Genomic DNA, 18420 nt, shown 5'->3' with positions numbered 1-18420 from the left:
GAAACCGGAAGGACAATCCATAGGCACTGCTTAAGGTCGCCAGCGGCAGAGTGCCGTAGAATTCAAGCATCTGTTTCCGAAGATGGAGCAGCCGGTGCATGCTGTCTTCTAACGCAAGTTGTGAAGCCACAGCGTAGTACGCAGATCAACAATAGCACCCTAGCCACGAGTGCGAGAAGCAAAGGGAGACCTCCGAAGACGCTAGAACAAATCGAATGATGAAATGCGGGGGTTATCACCACAAACAGAGTATGGAAGGAGGTCACGAGGCCAGAGCACACAATTCTGAAAAAAACATCCAGGCCACCTGTTGACGAGGCATGAAATATAGTCTGAATCCGAGTCCCAAATATGTAGTGGGAGAGCAGTGTCCAAAAGCGCTTGCACCTCTGTGCGCGTGTGAGCTACGTGAAGGACAAATGTTTCTCGGTATGATGTCAACACGACTTGTTTTTGAGACAATAGAGCCCTTATTCTGCACATCTTGTTGAACTCTGCTTTCAAGGTTGGAATGGAAGGCCAGATGGATACATCCAGCCGGCCATGCGGGGGTGGGAAAAGGACGTAATGACAGAAAACCACTCGTAGTGATACAGTCACGATGTGAGCAATTCCCGGAAGCATCCCACAGCAAGCTTCTTCATTGAACAGCACATAATTACCATTATCAAGCAGCGCACAAGACGGGGTCATGACTGGCACACTAATCCACCTCAGAATACAAGCTAAATCATGAGCATGCATATTACATGCACCATGCAATTGAATCTGCCTACACACCACAGAATGATCCGGAGTGGAAGTGCACCCTTCACCTTTTAAATACAGCTCCTTGCCGCCTCTCACGCACCTGTTGTCACCTAGCACGGACACAAGGGACCCGAGCAAGTGGGAGGGCGGTGATGGGACTGGACAGGTCCTCCGCCTGACTCCCCTCGGCCTCCGTGCCACTTGCTGCGCCAGACTCCCCAGCACCGGTGGCCCCGGTGCTGGATCCCTCCCCCACGTCCGTGCCAGTGTCTCCCTCGGTTTCCCCCGACGATGCTGTGGGCAAGGTGAAGGGACAGGAAATGATCAGATACCTGTAGACATATGACACATGAGTCCAAACTACATAGGACACAGCGCATAGCATGAACAGCAACATGAGTGACATCTACAATACCACAAACATATGTAGGCCCTGCACCACACAGTTGGTTTACCCACCATGCGACTGTGAAACAATGGGGAGCATGACACAACAGCAAATTTACTTGATATCAATTGATACAGAGGAGCTACCCTCTGTGGACAGTCGGGCACTGCATCACTGGCATGGCACAGTCACCTACACCCGCAACTGTCCCCTGATGCCAGGGACACGGATAATGACACCTGACATGTAACTACCGGCGTTGCATGATGTGACTATGTCATGTGTGTGTCAAGTGTTCCCATGAGCTTGCTGTAGTTGTTCCGTGACATGCATCTGCAGTTGCTGCATCCAACATGTGTGTGCGTGTGGATGGGCATGGCACACTATTACGCACACCAGGCCGCATGTGGAATCAGACGTAAGAGGTGTATGCATGCATCGCACATGGCCTTGCGAGACAAGGACATATCTGCGTAGTCTCAATGTATGTGTGATCATTCCTGACATGTACCCCTTCATGGCAAGGTGTGTGGACTGTCCTATTTCAAGGACATGTGACCTTTGCCTCTAGTGTTCCGCAACCGGTCTGTATGATGAAACATCCTTCTCATGCACATATGTGGTTGTCTGTCACTCCTGTAATGCGTCTGCCTGTTCACTTACACTGGCCCACAGCTAGTTCCATGTCATGTCATGTTGACCTTGAGCACCCATGTGTGTAGCTGACTGTTGGCAGGGGTGTCACCTGGCTAGCATACGTGTCCTCGATGCATTGAACAGTACAGACTCTGTATGTAGCATATGTGTATTAGCTACAACACAAATGGGTTCAGCACCATTCACAAAGTAGTTAAAAATTGTAAACAAATATCCAAGACATAAATGAGATATTCTTTTAAGAAAAATGATTTTCTTTATTTCATATTTCCTCGTGCTGAAGAATAGCCGACGCGTTTCGTCTCCTACATAGAGACTTCTTAAAAACACATATAAAGTGTACTTTAGTTTAAAGAAAACTCAATATTCATACAGAGTATAAATCAAATTTTCAGAATTACAACAAAAATAAACGATTATTTTGTAATTTGATTTTTGTGTAAACATGTACAGTGATTATTAACTGTATATTAGAGGGCCCACGTGCTCATACAACCAACCCTGAAACACCCTATTTACATGAACATTTCTTAACATATATCATTCAGCAAAGTTCTTTAAATAGCGATTATTCTCATACCTTCAGATATCGATGCGAATAGATTCTCTGTATATTCCAGATTATTAGTTGAGAATTCCAATTTCAACACACTTTCTTACAGGATGATTTTTATCTAAATAAGAGTAAATGGAGAATGCAGCTAATAACCGCTATGCTAACTGATGTCCAACCAGCATATCTATAGACTCGTGTGTAAACACCTTAAGAGTCCATAACACATACATATATATGCCACACCAAAGAGTAATGAATGAATGATCAGTATATGTCCATAGATGTCTCAAAAACCCAAAAATAAATAAATAAATAAAACATGATAAAGAGCATGCATAGCTAAGAGCAGCCATAGAACTCACCAAAATATCGTGGTGGTCCATAGTCATAGTCTGTTGATATATAAATAATCAGGCGATCTGCAGAGCAGGGTATATTTAAATTGTCCTCTCCGCAATATATATCACCTATCAAAAAAAAACAAATCGACGCAAATTTTAAGCGCAAAAGGATAAAGAATAAACAAACAAGGCAAGTATCTCAAACGTTAAGAAGGGACGACATAACACTAGATAATATGTAGTGCATAAAGCACAGGCATTATATGCGTTATTTATCTATATATTCAGTTTTTAAAGAAGAAAAGCAGAATCGCAACACACAAAACCAATTCAGTCCCTTAGTGACCAATTTAATCGTGTCACTAAACGCCAATGTATATATCAGCCTAGCACATATTTTTATGTCCAAATAATTGGTTTACCTATTCCTCAAATAAGCTCACCAGACGGGCATGATAGCCCTTGCTTCTCGATATGATCAATTACAGCCATCAAAACGGGCGCATTTATAAGAGCGTTCTCAGAACACCCGCTTTCGGGCCACACATGAACTATATCGTTTCAATCAATGTTTGATCAATTATGATCATGTCATTAAATACCAATATATATCAAATGGTCTGATGCGCGTTTGTAAATCTAATAAAGCCATTTAGCTATTGCTACAGTAGACTCACCCAGGGGGCATGGTAACCCGTGTTCCGCAGTGTAGTCAGTTGCACGGATTAAACCGAACACATTTACGGAAGTGTTTTTAAATACACCGCTTCCGTGACACGTGTTATCTGTTGATTAATAGAAATCAACGACAAGCCTAAACCCAGCAAGGTTATGGTGACGGTAGCGGCCATCTTTAAATGGCTAAATGCGTCACTTTATTGTGTTGCACTGCTATATTTAAGTAAAAATGCCGATATTAAATTTATATAATTTAAAAAACTAATGTCAAGTTAATATGAGATTATATAACCCTAATGGATAATATATCTTTTTATAATAGCGGCAATACTTAAACAAAAAAATAAATAAAATTCTCACACGTTATTAGCATGTTTATCTCGAGTTCTACAATGATATTAATTGTGCGAGTATAAAAGAGATTATAATCCCACAGGGACACAGCGCTCTATACCATGTAGCCCAATATAAAATTATAGAGGTGCATGACAACCTAAGTGCTAGACCACCAAAAGAATATAAATGATGGCGGCCATATTTGAGTAATAGAAAACATAGAATTGTTAAAGGCTTGTAGCGCCTATATCATACATTACATTGTGATGTCAAATGAAGGAAATAACACCAAGTACCAGCTTCATTTCATGTTAATCAAAGTATGGTCACTAATGGACTGAATTGGTTTTGTGTGTTGCGATTCTGCTTTTCTCCTTTAAAAACTGAATATATAGATAAATAACGCATATAATGCCTGTGCTTTATGCACTACATATTATCTAGTGTTATGTCGTCCCTTCTTAACGTTTGAGATACTTGCCTTGTTTGTTTATTCTTTATCCTTTTGCGCTTAAAATTTGCGTCGATTTGTTTTTTTTTGATAGGTGATATATATTACGGAGAGGACAATTTAAATATACCCTGCTCTGCAGATCGCCTGATTATTTATATATCAACAGACTATGACTATGGACCACCACGATATTTTGGTGAGTTCTATGGCTGCTCTTAGCTATGCATGCTCTTTATCACGTTTTATTTATTTATTTATTTTTGGGTTTTTAGACATCTATGGACATATACTGATCATTCATTCATTACTCTTTGGTGTGGCATATATATGTATGTGTTATGGACTCTTAAGGTGTTTACACACGAGTCTATAGATATGCTGGTTGGACATCAGTTAGCATAGCGGTTATTAGCTGCATTCTCCATTTACTCTTATTTAGATAAAAATCATCCTGTAAGAAAGTGTGTTGAAATTGGAATTCTCAACTAATAATCTGGAATATACGGAGAATCTATTCGCATCGATATCTGAAGGTATGAGAATAATCGCTATTTAAAGAACTTTGCTGAATGATATATGTTAAGAAATGTTCATGTAAATAGGGTGTTTCAGGGTTGGTTGTATGAGCACGTGGGCCCTCTAATATACAGTTAATAATCACTGTACATGTTTACACAAAAATCAAATTACAAAATAATCGTTTATTTTTGTTGTAATTCTGAAAATTTGATTTATACTCTGTATGAATATTGAGTTTTCTTTAAACTAAAGTACACTTTATATGTGTTTTTTTAATAGCCCTGAAGAAGTCTCTATGTAGGAGACGAAACGCATTGGCTATTCTTCAGCACGAGGAAATATGAAATAAAGAAAATAATTTTTCTTAAAAGAATATCTCATTTATGTCTTGGATATTTGTTTACAATTTTTAACTACTTTGTGAATGGTGCTGAACCCATATGTGTTGTATTTGATGTTAAGGATTTGTTCCTGATTGGGGAGTTCAGAGAGGAGTACTCCCTGGTTCGTAGCACCATATGATTGCCTAATATAAAACTACCCATATGTTAGGTGCGGTATCTATGGCCTTCACCCTCTTTCTGTTGCTTTAAAAATATGTGTATTAGCTGTTGAACATGTGCTCAGTTCATTGACAGTGGTGTAGTGCTGTACTCAATCTTCGTTATTCCTTCCAAATTTCTGCAGGGCACCGCCTCTCCCCCGACCAATGCCAGACTTGGCTGCTATGAGGGAACCTGACTGTATATGCCGCTACCGCTTCTCCCAACCGTTGATTGACGACTTGACCACAAGGCTGGAACCACACCTCCAACCGCTACACAGGTATCCTACTGCACTGACAGCCAAGATGAAGGTGATGGCAGCCCACATTTCTGTGCCACGGGTACGTTTCAATTGACCATAGCTGATGTAGGTGGCTTGTCCCAGACCATGTTCAGCCGTGTCCTGCATGATGTGTTAGAGGCCATGTTGGTACACCTGGATGAATTCATACATTTCCAGACTCGTGAGCAGTTGACAGGTGTCAAGGGTGAGTTCTATGCCCTGGGAGGGATGCCCCATGTCATTGGGGCCATTGATGGGACACATGTGGCTTTGGTACCACCACACGCACAGGAGGTAGCCTTCCGTAACCGCAAACATTACCACTCCATCAATGCCCTTGTGGTATGTCTTGCTAACATGATGATATCCCATGTCTGTGCCCGTTTTCCAGGATCAGCACACGATGCCTACATCATGAGGCGTAGCAGGGTGCCTGAAATGATGCTGCAGCTGCGCAACAAACGTGCATGTCTTGTTGGTGGGTATACTCTGTTAGTCCTGTATTCAGCGGTATCTTAATATCTTACGGCTTCTCCTGACCCACTTCTGTCCATGATGCTTCCATGTAGGGGACGCTGGCTATCCCAACATGCCATGGCTGATGACGCCGCTCCGCAACCCCAGAACAGCCGCAGAACACCGGTACAATGACACCCATGGGCAGACGAGGCGCGTGATTGAGAGGACGTTTGGACTCCTGAAGAGCAGATTCCGGTGCCTCCACAAGACCGGCGGCGCACTCCCATATGCCCCGGTGAAGGTCTGCAAAATCTTCCTTGTGTGCTGCATGCTGCACAACATGGCAGTGGAGAAGGCCGTGCCACTCATCCTGGATCCGGATGAGCAGGATAATCCACCCGTGGAGGATGAAGGGCTCGGGCACGGGGCAAGTGAGGATGAGGATGAGGATGAGGACATCCGGAGTCAGCTTATCCGCAACTTCTTCTCATGATGGTGAGTCCCTGTGTCTGAGTGTGCACGCTTAGGGCCTTGTGTGGCATGTGTTGCAATGTGTGTGTCGAGCTGACTGTGTGCTAAGTGACTTGGAGGTGTGTTCTGATGTGTCATTCAAGTCATGATGTCATTCCCCAAATTTCAGCGGCTACACAAATTTCATAATTAGCATGGTGACAACATAAATCCTGTAGAGTGCATGTACATGTCTGCGGATTACTAGCTCTTCGCTGACTTGTGTGTCTGTCCTCCCCAGCTTCCTGCGGCTGTCGTCTGCTCATGTCATCATTGCACTCCTGCTATTCCTCATGAGTATCGCAACGTGGGCTGGAGCAGAGTTACATGCACAGACATGGTGAAAAGTCATAAGGGGTAAGGAGTGCAGCAAGGCGTTTTGTGGGTGGTACGTGTTTGTGATATGTGGGGACTGCTTCTGTGCATGTTGTGTTACCGTGCATACATGTCGACCCACCATGGGCCACCTGACGTGTTGCATGGCTCCCATGAATTGATAGTCACCCTTCCTGACAGTCATCTGTCATGGATTGTGGATTCTGATGAAGGCATCAATGTGTGTATAACGTCCCTCAGGAACATACGGGATGCCAATGGTGGACATGGTGTGGGATATCCCCATATGAGGCTCAATGGGGAATTGTACACTCTCCGTGTGCAGCAAGGGGTGTGAGGCTCAACCCCTTCACTTGTGTGCCAGCTCAGTAGGATGTACCACATCTGCGTGTTGCAGGGGGTGTCCAGTGCAGGTCACAAATGGTCAGCCGGATGACCTGTGATACTGTTCCAATGGATGTAATTCCATTGGTGTGAGGCTGAGTAATAAAGGTGTTCGTCACACTCCAAGGTGCCTCGTCTCTGTCAATGCAGGTTTCTTGCCACTTGGCATGCGGCATCTCTGGCATACTTGCTGTCGATAATGCATAGGAGTCCATGTGTAGTCTAGCGACATGCAAGCAGTTGCTCATGGATTAGGCTATCTATTGGGCACGAAGTACATGGTCGTGTATGTTTTTTAGCAAGGTCGACCACACAATGGGCCATCACCAGCTGCTGAGGGTGTGTCTCCTGTGCGCAGGTCGCCCTTCAGTTTCCTGATCCGTTGTAATGGCTCTTTGGTGATTGTGCATGCATTGTTTCTGGGTGTGCCAAGTGACACTGGACACTCCTTACTTTACACACGCGCCTGTTGCAGTTGTCCTTCTGACATCCTAGTCTTTGTGTGTAAAATGGGGCATTTTTCAGGGAGATGGCGCCTGCTGCTGCGGGCCCTGCACAAGCACCCAGTGGCCACACACACGAGATGGTGTGCATCATGTTTGGCTCGCTCACATATGCCATGCTAGTCCACAGCATCTGTGCCTCATGCTGCAACACCCTCTGCATTATGCACATGATCCACAGATAGATCCACTCCAAGTTACGACAGACCATCCCCCAGGTCCATGACAACATCCGTCTCATATACTGGCCTGCCCTCTACGGTGCAAGTACATCCGCACTCCCAGGAACCTGGTCCACTTCCAGGGGGCATCTGCACACCTCAGCTTCTACACCCTGCGCACCAGCCACCTCACCGTCCACCATAGATAGCTGCAATGGATCACTGTCTGCTGCAGGATGACCTCCACACTCCCCACCCACACTCAGGAGGCAGTCTACAACCCAACCCCAAACCTACCTTGTACGTCTATCATCCTAGATCCCGTTGGGCCATCTCCGTGCATCCAACCTTGCCCTGGCCACCATTCTTCACATCCACTGTACTCCAGCATACAGGACATTGTTCTCCCACCTGGCAACACATACCTGGGACCCCCTCCCCGGGTACCTCCACATGGGCCATGACCTCTACGCCTTGATGATGATCTCCCAAATAGGTGTGTCCACACAGTTTAGCAAGCCCCCCCTCAGCAGCCAGAGGCCATCACAGGTGAGTGTTGTGCTCAATGCCTGCATTGAATCATACCTTGTGACCCATGTGTGTCCTGTACCAGACTCTGATCCCAGCGTAGGGATGGCTGGAGTTAGTTAAACACTCAGGCATAGTTAGACATTTCCACACACATATGTCGTTGAATAATGCAAAATGACAGCAACATCTCATGTGCAGAACAATGTGAATTTATTTTTGGTGGGGTGAGTCTTTTGGTAGATGTGCCAAGGTGCTCTACCGGGGGAATAGAATCCAAAGTTCACAGGGGGAGATGGCATCCTTGTCAGTTGGAGTCATCAGAGTCCAGACCACAGTGTTGGTCATCATTGGTCAGACTGTGACCAGCAAGTCCATGTGGCAGAGAATGTCATTGGGTGAGGTGCTGCTGTTGCGCTAGAGGGCCAGGTGCCTGGCCAGGTGACCTGGGAGACGGTGATGGTCCGGTAACTCTCACGGTCTTTTACGTGGACGACCCACCTTCCTCCGGGGACCCTCAGATGCAGGCCTTGACGATGTCAGGGATGCTCCGTCAGACGAATCCTCCACCTCCTCGTCCCTCCCTGTGTCTGGTGATGGTCTATGCCTGGTGGTACAGGGAGGGTTTGCCAGGCTTTGGGCGATCTGATGGAGTGATTGTCCCACGTCCCTGTGCACCGCCAGGAGCTCAGCCAGTCTTGCCTCCATCCGTCCTTAGTGTTGTTGATGACTGGCATGATGCTCGACCTGCAGGTTCTTGATCTCATCGAGGGTCCCCTGCATCCCGGAAAGTCTGGACACGACCTTGTCCATGCCTCTGGTGTCACGCCGGTATGAGTCCAGGATGTTGCGTATGTGTGTCATACCGGGGTCCTGAGCTGGCTGGTCAGGTGCGCGCCTCCGCCTGCCTCCACTCCCACCACCCCTGCCCACACGAGCCTGGCCTGCCGTTGTGGGCACATTGGGTCTCCGGGACCCCTGAGGGATGGCATTTGCAGGTTTGCCTGCCTCCTCCTGGGTGCCCTGAGAACCTTGTCCCTCCTGGTCAGACTGGCTGTGTTGTTCAGTGCGAGCAGGGCTCCTGGGTGTCTCCTGGGATGTGGCAGGAATGGGGGTGGTAGTTCGCACAGATGTACCTGACGCAGGTGCTGCAGGGGCTTGTACACCAGAGGGGCCAGGTTGGTCCGGGTCATCCACGGAGTGGTGAGAGTCGTCGCTGCCGGTGGGATCGTCTTCACGCGGTGCCTGGGACTGTGATTCTTCCCCCCCAGTGTTGGGGGGAGATCGTCAACGTTGCCCTGTGTGTGAGAGAGAGACAATGTTAATGCTGTTTCATGCCACATCCATGTTTCATACATATTCTAGTTGACACAGTTCACCCAGGTAGTTGGATGTCCCTAGCATTCCTCTCAGTGTCCACTTGGGGATGGGCATGTTGCGGGGGACAGATTGGGATGTTCTCCTGAGTGTGTGACCTGTAGATAGTTGGCTCTGATGCATACTTGGCTCTGGATTGGTCTTGGTGTGTCACATGTCCATTGTGGGAGTGTGTGAGTCCGTTGTCTGCCCCGGGGGGGGGGGGTGCTTGTGTTAGGGGGGGGGTGTGACCGGGCGTGCTGTTGTGTGTAGTGTGAGTTGTCATTGGGTCTCCCAGGTGATGTGTGTGTCCCCTCATGGTGCATGCTGGCATGACAGTGCGTGTGAGTTCCTGTGCTAGATACCTGTGCTTGTGGAGTTGGTGTTTGGGTGAACAGTGGTCCCAGGAGGGCCTTGTGCTGCATACAGCAGGGCCCAGTGTCATCTACCTTGTCAGTACTTTGCCAGTCCCTGTGCATTGTGCATGGGTATGTACCTATGCCATATGGGCTGAGGACATTGTTGTCTGTGTCTCATTTTGACAATGTGTTGTGTGGGACCCACCCTCCCAGCCTCCCGGACATCCAGTCTTGTGTTTGTGGTTGCTGTAGCCTTGGACATGGCCTTGCCTTGATTTGTGATGGGTGAATGGTAACGTTAGTGGCATGGGCGTGGTTTCTGGGTGTGGTTGTGTGCGGTGAGTGCTTGGGGGTAGGTGCGTGCATTTGTTGTGGTTGGCAGGCGCGCAACACCCATTGGACTCCCAGGGCTTCAGCCCCCCCCGTCGTGTGTGGCAGCCCGGGATGAGACAGCTTCCCGGCGCACTCACAGCCGCACCCGAGCACTTCACAGGTCTTTAACAGGCCATTTGCGTGTTAATGAAGCCTCACTGTTGTTTCACCCCTTTAACAGCCCCTGCAGCTCAACTCTGCCTATGGCTTAAAAGATTAATCCCCCCACGAAATTTTTTCTTAGCCTCCCCCGAAATTTTGCTCTAGTTGCGCCTCCGGTGGTTGGGGTGTGGATGCCATTCCCCCCAAGTTACATGAATTGTTTGTGTACTCACCAGGCTCTGCGACTCCTTCCACTCCGTGTAGTCCCAACGGCGGTAGCATGGCCATCACCTTCTCCTCCCAGGGATGGTAGTGTACGGGTCTGTGGGGCGGCCCACCTCCAGTGATGTTGGTTTGGGCATGTTCTTCATTCATCTTCCTCTTGACCCCCCTGCGCAGATCGTACCACCTGGCTTGGCATTCATGCCTGGTCCTTCGGACGGGCGCAACAGCATTCACCTTGTCGACAATCCTCTGCCACATGGCAGATTTTGCAGCTATGCTGGTCTGTCTGACCAATGTTCCAAACAGCTGTGGCTCGACTCTGATGACTTCGTTGACAAGGAGCTCCAGCTCCGCCGTGGTGAACTTTGGATTCTTGTCTGTGGGCATGGTGTGGGGTGTGGGTGTGGGTGTGGATGGTTGTGTGTGTGTGTGTGTGTGAATGTGAAGAGAGAGATGTTTGTGGAGGTGGTTGTGTGATGGTGTGTGAGTGAAGGTGTGGCGAAGGTATGAGTTGTGTGGGGTTGTTTGTCCGTGGGGTCTGGCAGCAGTGGGTCTGTTGCAAAGGCTCATGGGGTGTGTGTGTGGGCCCTTTTTATTGGTCCATTTTTGGGTGTGGCTGTGTTTGAATTTTGGTGGGTGTGTTATAAGTGGTGGTTGTGATTTTGGGCCTCTGTTTGCCTGTTTGGATGTGCCAGGTCAGTCTTTGAGATGTATTTTGTCATGTCGACGTGTTTTGTGTTGTTGTGCGAGTCGGATTGGCCCTCCTTGTGCTGTTTTACAGTGTCCATGTTCTGTAAGAGTATTTTTTGCGTAGGTACGATCCGTACATACGCGATGCTGGGTGAGGGGGCTGGGGTACGGTGTTGGTGTGCGGCGCATACATGCGGTGCAGGGGTACGGTGCGTACATGCGGTGGGGGCTGGGGGTACAGTGCGTACATGCGGTGCGGGGGTTTGGTGCCTACATGCGGTGGGGGGCTGGGAGTACAGTGCGTACATGTGGTGCAGGGCTTTGGTGCGTACATGCGGTGGGGGGGCTGGGCGGACAGTGCATACATGCGGTGGGGGGCTGGGGATACAGTGCGTACATGCGGTGGGGGGCTGGGGGTACGGTGCGTACATGCGGTGGGGGGCTGGGGGTACAGTACGTACATGCAGTGGTACGGCGCATACATGAGGGGGTGCTGCGCGTACATAGGGGGGGTACGGCACGTACAGTTGCGGGTCTGGGGTGCAGTGGGGCAGGGTGTTGTAGGGTGCAGACATATTTGGGTGTGGGGGGGCTGTACGGCTCGTTCATGGGCATGAGTTTACCCGTGTACATGTGTGCTACTGCGTTGGCTCCCTACGGGCCTTTTTACGTGCGATTGTGTATTCGGACGGGCGGTCGGGATCGTACTTGTGTTTTACGATTTGTAAGTGAAACTGTCCGGATCACTTTCGTACACTTTTCCCGACGATATTCGGACGTGGACACTTTCCGACGCGCGCTCGTAGACTTTTCCCAACACTATTCGTAGTTATTTTTCACGTCCCAATCGTACTTGCCAGTTTGTACGGTACTTGTGCGACTTGTACGTAAAAAAATACGGATGCGGGTCGTACGCAAATTATTTTTAACGGATCGGAATCTGCACCTTATTGTCTATAAAAATGTCTTTCTGTATATCCTATAAACACGTAAAATGCTACTTTCAAAGAGTCTTAATTAAAACATTTTAAAATAATTAACATTGTAAATCAGACAAAACAATATCAGCCCCTTAGAATGGGTCAATGTGCAGATCTCCAATCATTTCTTGCAAAGCAATGTTGAGTCATATGGGACAATCTAATTTATGGATTCAAGCCAAATCAGATGAAACAATAAGGGATGAACACAGTGAAACCTGTAAAGACTACACAATTCTTTATTAGAACTCCTATAATATTCACAGGCAGCTGTTATGGTAAAAATATATATGGGTTGATACTGTAACGAGGCTTCTCTGAGGTACGTAGTAGCTATGAATCTACTAGGTAGATGTGAACTGGCTAGGAGCCATTTTTGGAAGTGTACAACTGTCCGATTTAAAAGCTGAATATTACCTAAAACCGAGTTTGAAATTATTCTACTACTCAAACAGCTGAAATGTTCCTCACAGTTCTTTCTTTGCCTTAGTAGCATAACAAATAGTTGTTTAATTTAAATGCTTTTTGAATCCTTGAATCCCAATAGCTGCAGTTACTTTTACAATGCTGTCTTTGTATATGAAGGTATGCATGTGTTATGTGCATGATGCAAAACTTTCCAAAGGCAGTTGAACAAGTATAATGAAAACTGTGTGCTCTAAAAACTCTGAATTTGGTGCAAAAATATGCAGGAGGTAGGGGGATAACATTGGATCAAGAAGAATATGTATGTGAAAATTGTAGAAAGAATAACGGGCCGATTCCGATCCAGGAAAAATATTCCCCGTACGAATCGTATCTGGATAAGTCCCGTACAAACTGGCAAGTACGATTCGCATGTGAAAAAGTCCATACGAATCGCATTGGGTAAATTCCCCGACACGTCCTCGGGTCGGAAAAGGTGTCCGACACGTCCCCGGACATTTTAACGTCCGAATCTGAAAACTGAAGTCCGAGCGCGCAAGTACGATTCCTACCGTCCGTCCGATTGTACAACCGTATGGTAAAAAGACCGTCCGGTGCGAACTCCTATAGCAACCATGGCGACGTCCAAACAGGTGCCCGGTACGTGCCGAACAACCCCCCCGGCCCCCCGTATGTACGCGCCGTACCTCCCCAGCCCCCCGTATGTACGACACGTACCCCCACCCGTGTATGTACGGCATGTACCCCCACCCGTGTATGTACGACACGTACCCCCACCGGTGTATGTATGGCACGTACCCCCACCCGTGTATGTACAACACATACCCCCACCCGTGTATGTACGACACGTACCCCCACCCATGTATGTATGACACGTACCCCCACCCGTGTATGTACGACACGTACCCCCACCCGTGTATGTACGACATGTACCCCCACCCTCGTAGGTATGGTGCGGACCCCCAGCGTGTCGTACATACACGGGTGGGGGTACGTGGCGTACATACACGGGTGGGGGTACGTATCGTACATACACGGGTGGGGGTACGTGTCGTACATACACGGGTGGGGGTCCGCACCATACCTACAGGGGTGGGGGTACGTGTCATACATACACGGGTGGGGGTACGTGTCGTACATACACGGGTGGGGGTACGTGTCGTACATACACGGGTGGGGGTACGTGTCGTACATACACGGGTGGGGGTACGGGCTGTACATACATGGGTGGGGGTACGTGTCGTACATACATGGGTGGGGGTACGTGTCGTACATACACGGGTGGGGGTACGGGCCGTACCTACGGGGCTGGGGGTACGGCGCATACATACAGGGGGCTGGGGGGGAGATGGTGCGTACCGGGCCCCCTATTCCGCTCGCATCGCGGCGTCCTTCGCTTTTCCGGCACTTTTTGGGTGCCGTAAAAATATTGCCGTCCGGACTGCTGTCGGTGCGAATCGTACTTTCTGGGACGTAAAAACATGCCTAACTCCGTCCGGACATCACGTCCACGGTGTCCCGGATCACATTCGTATGGATTTTGCTGTCGGTCGGTGTTTTTTCCGACTCGTACGGAAATGGTGTTTCCGTAAGAATCGTACTTGCAAGTTTGTTTGGTGTTTTTACCGGGTACGAGTCGGACGGAGAAAACGCTCCGACCGACGGTTCGTACCTGGTTTTTCCAGGATCGGAATCGGCCCCTAAATGTAGTAATCAAACAGCAGTATTCTGGTAGTTGTTTATTTTTTGTTTGTAATAGAATTGACTTCCTTGATGTTGTGGTGATTGGGCACACCAGGGGTGGCATATCTCTCTACCAAGGAGCGCTTGCAGGTGGAGACTTGCTAGGTTTGGCAGGGCATCTTTTTCTGACAACTGGATGTGGAGGCGCCACCTTTTGCACCATCATCTTCATCTTGTTTGAGCTTTGTGGAATGGAAAATTGAAGCAACAGCTGACCACTGTTAGAAGTTGTAAAAAACTGGGTTATTAGTTGTACAGGATGTAATTCCCCCTTACTGACAACCAATCACCCTACTGTGGTGCTTGACTCTCTCAGGGAAGTGTAGGACATCAGTCCAAGGCCTACTCAGGAGGGGTGGTGTGGACTAGTAATCTCAATTTGCTGGCACACAATAATACCTCTCTATAAATGATTGTCCAGTCAGTGATTTTTCTTTTATTACACACACACTAGGAAATACTATGCATTAATTTACAAATATATACATCAGGCAGGGTGCACAGACAGAATATCAAGTTTTTAAATGTCGACATACACAAATATCGAGTTGAAAATATCGTGATACAGAAATATCGACAGCAAAAACATCGTGGTCAAGAATATCGACTTGCAGGTAAGAAATATCGTTTTTGTAAATATCGCAGTTATTAAATCATTTACAAAAATATAGTTGTTTAAAAATATTGATGTTTTAATTAGTGTTATGTATGTTAGTATGTATTTTAAAAGTATGTGATCTTTTTTTGTTTAAGAATTGCTTTTGTTTTTTAATATATGTGTTACATTTTTAGTAGTTATTAATTTTATTTTAATAAAATGTTGTGTTTTTTAGTTCTGTAGTGGGTTGTGGGTTTATAAGGGAATAGGGTGGGAAGTAATTTAAGTATAATGATTTTTGTATTTTTTTAATGTATTAGTATTTATTTAATTTAGATTTTATAGTGTTAATTGTCCGAATTAATTTATTATTAATTAATTGGTTGTTAATTATTATTAATTAATTAATTGGAAATTATGTTAATTGTGTCTTTTTTTAGCGGGTTGTGGGGAATAGGTTGGGGAGTAATTTAATTATAATAAATTCATTAATATTTTTTATTTATGAATATTTATTTAATTTCTATTTTATAGTGTTAATTATTGGAATTAATGTATTATTAATTATTTATTAATTGGTTTTTAATTATTAATTAATTGGCAATTATGTTACTTGTGTAATTGTTTAGGAGCAGGTGTGGGTTTGTAGGGGAATAGGGTGGGAAGTAAATTAATTATAATACATGTATTAATATTTTTTATTTATTAATATTTATTTAATTTATATTTTATAGTGTTAACTGTCGGAATTATTTTATTATTAATTATTTAATAATTGGTTGTTAATTAGTATTAATTAATTAATTAATTGGTAATTCATTATGTTAATTGTGTAATTTTTTAGAAGCGGGTGGTGGGGTTAGGGAATAAGGTGGGAATTAATTTATTTATAATTAATAAGTGTTTGTTAATTGATGCTAATTATTTAATTGCAATTTAAATATGGTGATTTTAGATGTAAGCCTTGGAGGTTTTTAGTGGTAAAGGGTGGGTAGTAAATTATTTTAAATTAATTCATAAGTTGTTAAATGATATTCATTTATTAATGTAAAATTAGTTACGGTTATGGAAATTGTGTAATGATTTTTAGGTGTGAGTTTTGGTGTTTATTGGGGTAGAGGGTGGAAAGTATTTTATGTTTAATTAATTAATAATTAGTTTATTATTATTATTATTATTAATTAATCAATTGATACATATTTATAATGATTTATTTTTATTTTGTGTGTAGGTTTTAATTTGTTTTTTAATTAATAATATTTCTCTAATTGATAATTCATTATGTTAATTATGGAGGTACATTAAAAAAATAGACATGTGTTGTGAATTGTGTGGTGTTATAGGGTAGGAAATAAAAAGCATTACATTTATGTAATAATTAATGTTTTTGTTTATAAATAATTTCTATTAAAAAATAGATTTTTGTTTGTAAATTATTTTTTTTTTAAATCAATAATGTTTGTAGGAATTTGTTAGATCTTTTTAACACTATAATATGTTTCTATCTTTTGTAATATTGAATAATTTTATATAGGTTTTATTTTTTTGTTTTTTAAAATTTTTACCCCTGTGTTATCCAACACTTTCCCTACTGTTGCACTCAATGGAGTGCAAGTTTTAAGTTTAAAGACTATTAAATATTTTAATGTTTTAATTTATAATATAATGTTTTTTACAAGATTTTATGTTATATGTGTATGTAAATATATATATATATTTATTTGTAAATTTGTATATATTTATAAAATTATAAAATAAATTAAAATAATAGTTTATTGTTTTAAAGTAAATAGCTATGTATATAGTACATTTTATATATGTATGTTTAAATATTTTTTTATTAAATATATTTCTTATATTTGTTAAAATGTATATTAAATCTAAGTAATTTGCTTTAAGTTCATTTTATTATTCAATATATTTAACATTAATTTTCATATAAATAAAAAAATCCATATTTTTTAGATCTATATTTTTTACATTGATATTTTTTTTTCTCGATATTCTTACACTTACCATTAAAAATATAGGATGTTGATATTGTTGACATCGATATGTATGACTCGATATTTGTGTATGGGGATATTTTGGGCATCAATATTCTATCAGTGAACCATCAGGCAGATGGAAAATACCTTTGTGACACTCTAAAATCACATTCGAGTGGCGTGGCCAAGATGGAGAGCGGGTAAGACGTGCTTAGTATTGTCTACCCGCTCCCGAGCACCCGTAATGGCCTTGTACAGCACTGTACTACACCGGAGACCCCAGAAGTCGGAGGGGGATGATCTCCAGCCCGACAGCTCTAAATAAGAAGGCGACAGCGGGGCCGGAGGCTTGATTACAGCCGCTTGAAGCTGGGGCGGCCGTGGCCCGAGGGAAGAAAATGGCAGCTGGCATCGGTGAGCCGAGAAGAGGAAGATGGGAGAATCTGGGAGGCGCTGGTGGTCCCGAGGGGGGGGGCACGAGTGACCAGTGGGAGCAGTGGAACAAGACGGGGGCTCAGATAAGTGCCCCATGCTGAGCCCAGGGGGTAAGGAGAAAAACAGCTACCCCGACGGGAGAGGTGGAGCGCGGCCTAACGAAGGCCCAGGGCCACGGCATAGAGTGACGGATCCTGACCGGGCGGGTGAAGAGGAGTGTCGGGCCGCGGCATATGGGGGATCGGCCAAACAATCGGTTGGCACCCAGGGTGGCCCCTGAGCGGCATACTGTTCCCAAGGGGGGCAAGCACCCATGTACAGCTAGCGACTGCAGCCTGGAGTCGCAAGAGGGGCCCGTGTGCGCTGGAAGCCAAAGCAGTGTGGGAAGGGCCGGAGGGGAGCTGACCGGCCCAGCAGCACATCCGCCAGAATTAGCGACTGGCGCTGGAGGGCGAAGGGACTGGAGGACAGGTTGCGTGGTGGCTCAGCCCGGCACTCGTTTTGAGAGAAAGTGGAAGGTGAGTGAGGGGGCCGTGAGCAGAGGCAGTGCCCGGCGCTGCAGACACGGAAGGCTGAGGGCTGGCGGTGGGCTGGTGGTCTCCCCCCACAGAAAGAGTGTCGAGGCAGACCTGCAGGGTTCGTGAGCTCCCTTGCTCGGTGGGCACGGACTCGTCCCGGGCCGGGGGCACCCTCAGCTGGCAAGCGCTGGAACCAGGGGCCTGTGAGGAAGTGAGAGCATGACCCGCCTGGCAACGAGG

This window comes from Triturus cristatus, chromosome 2_1 (genome assembly GCF_964204655.1).
Source record: "Triturus cristatus chromosome 2_1, aTriCri1.1, whole genome shotgun sequence".
In the NCBI taxonomy this organism is placed as follows: Eukaryota; Metazoa; Chordata; class Amphibia; order Caudata; family Salamandridae; genus Triturus; species Triturus cristatus.
This window is presented reverse-complemented; position numbering follows the sequence as displayed.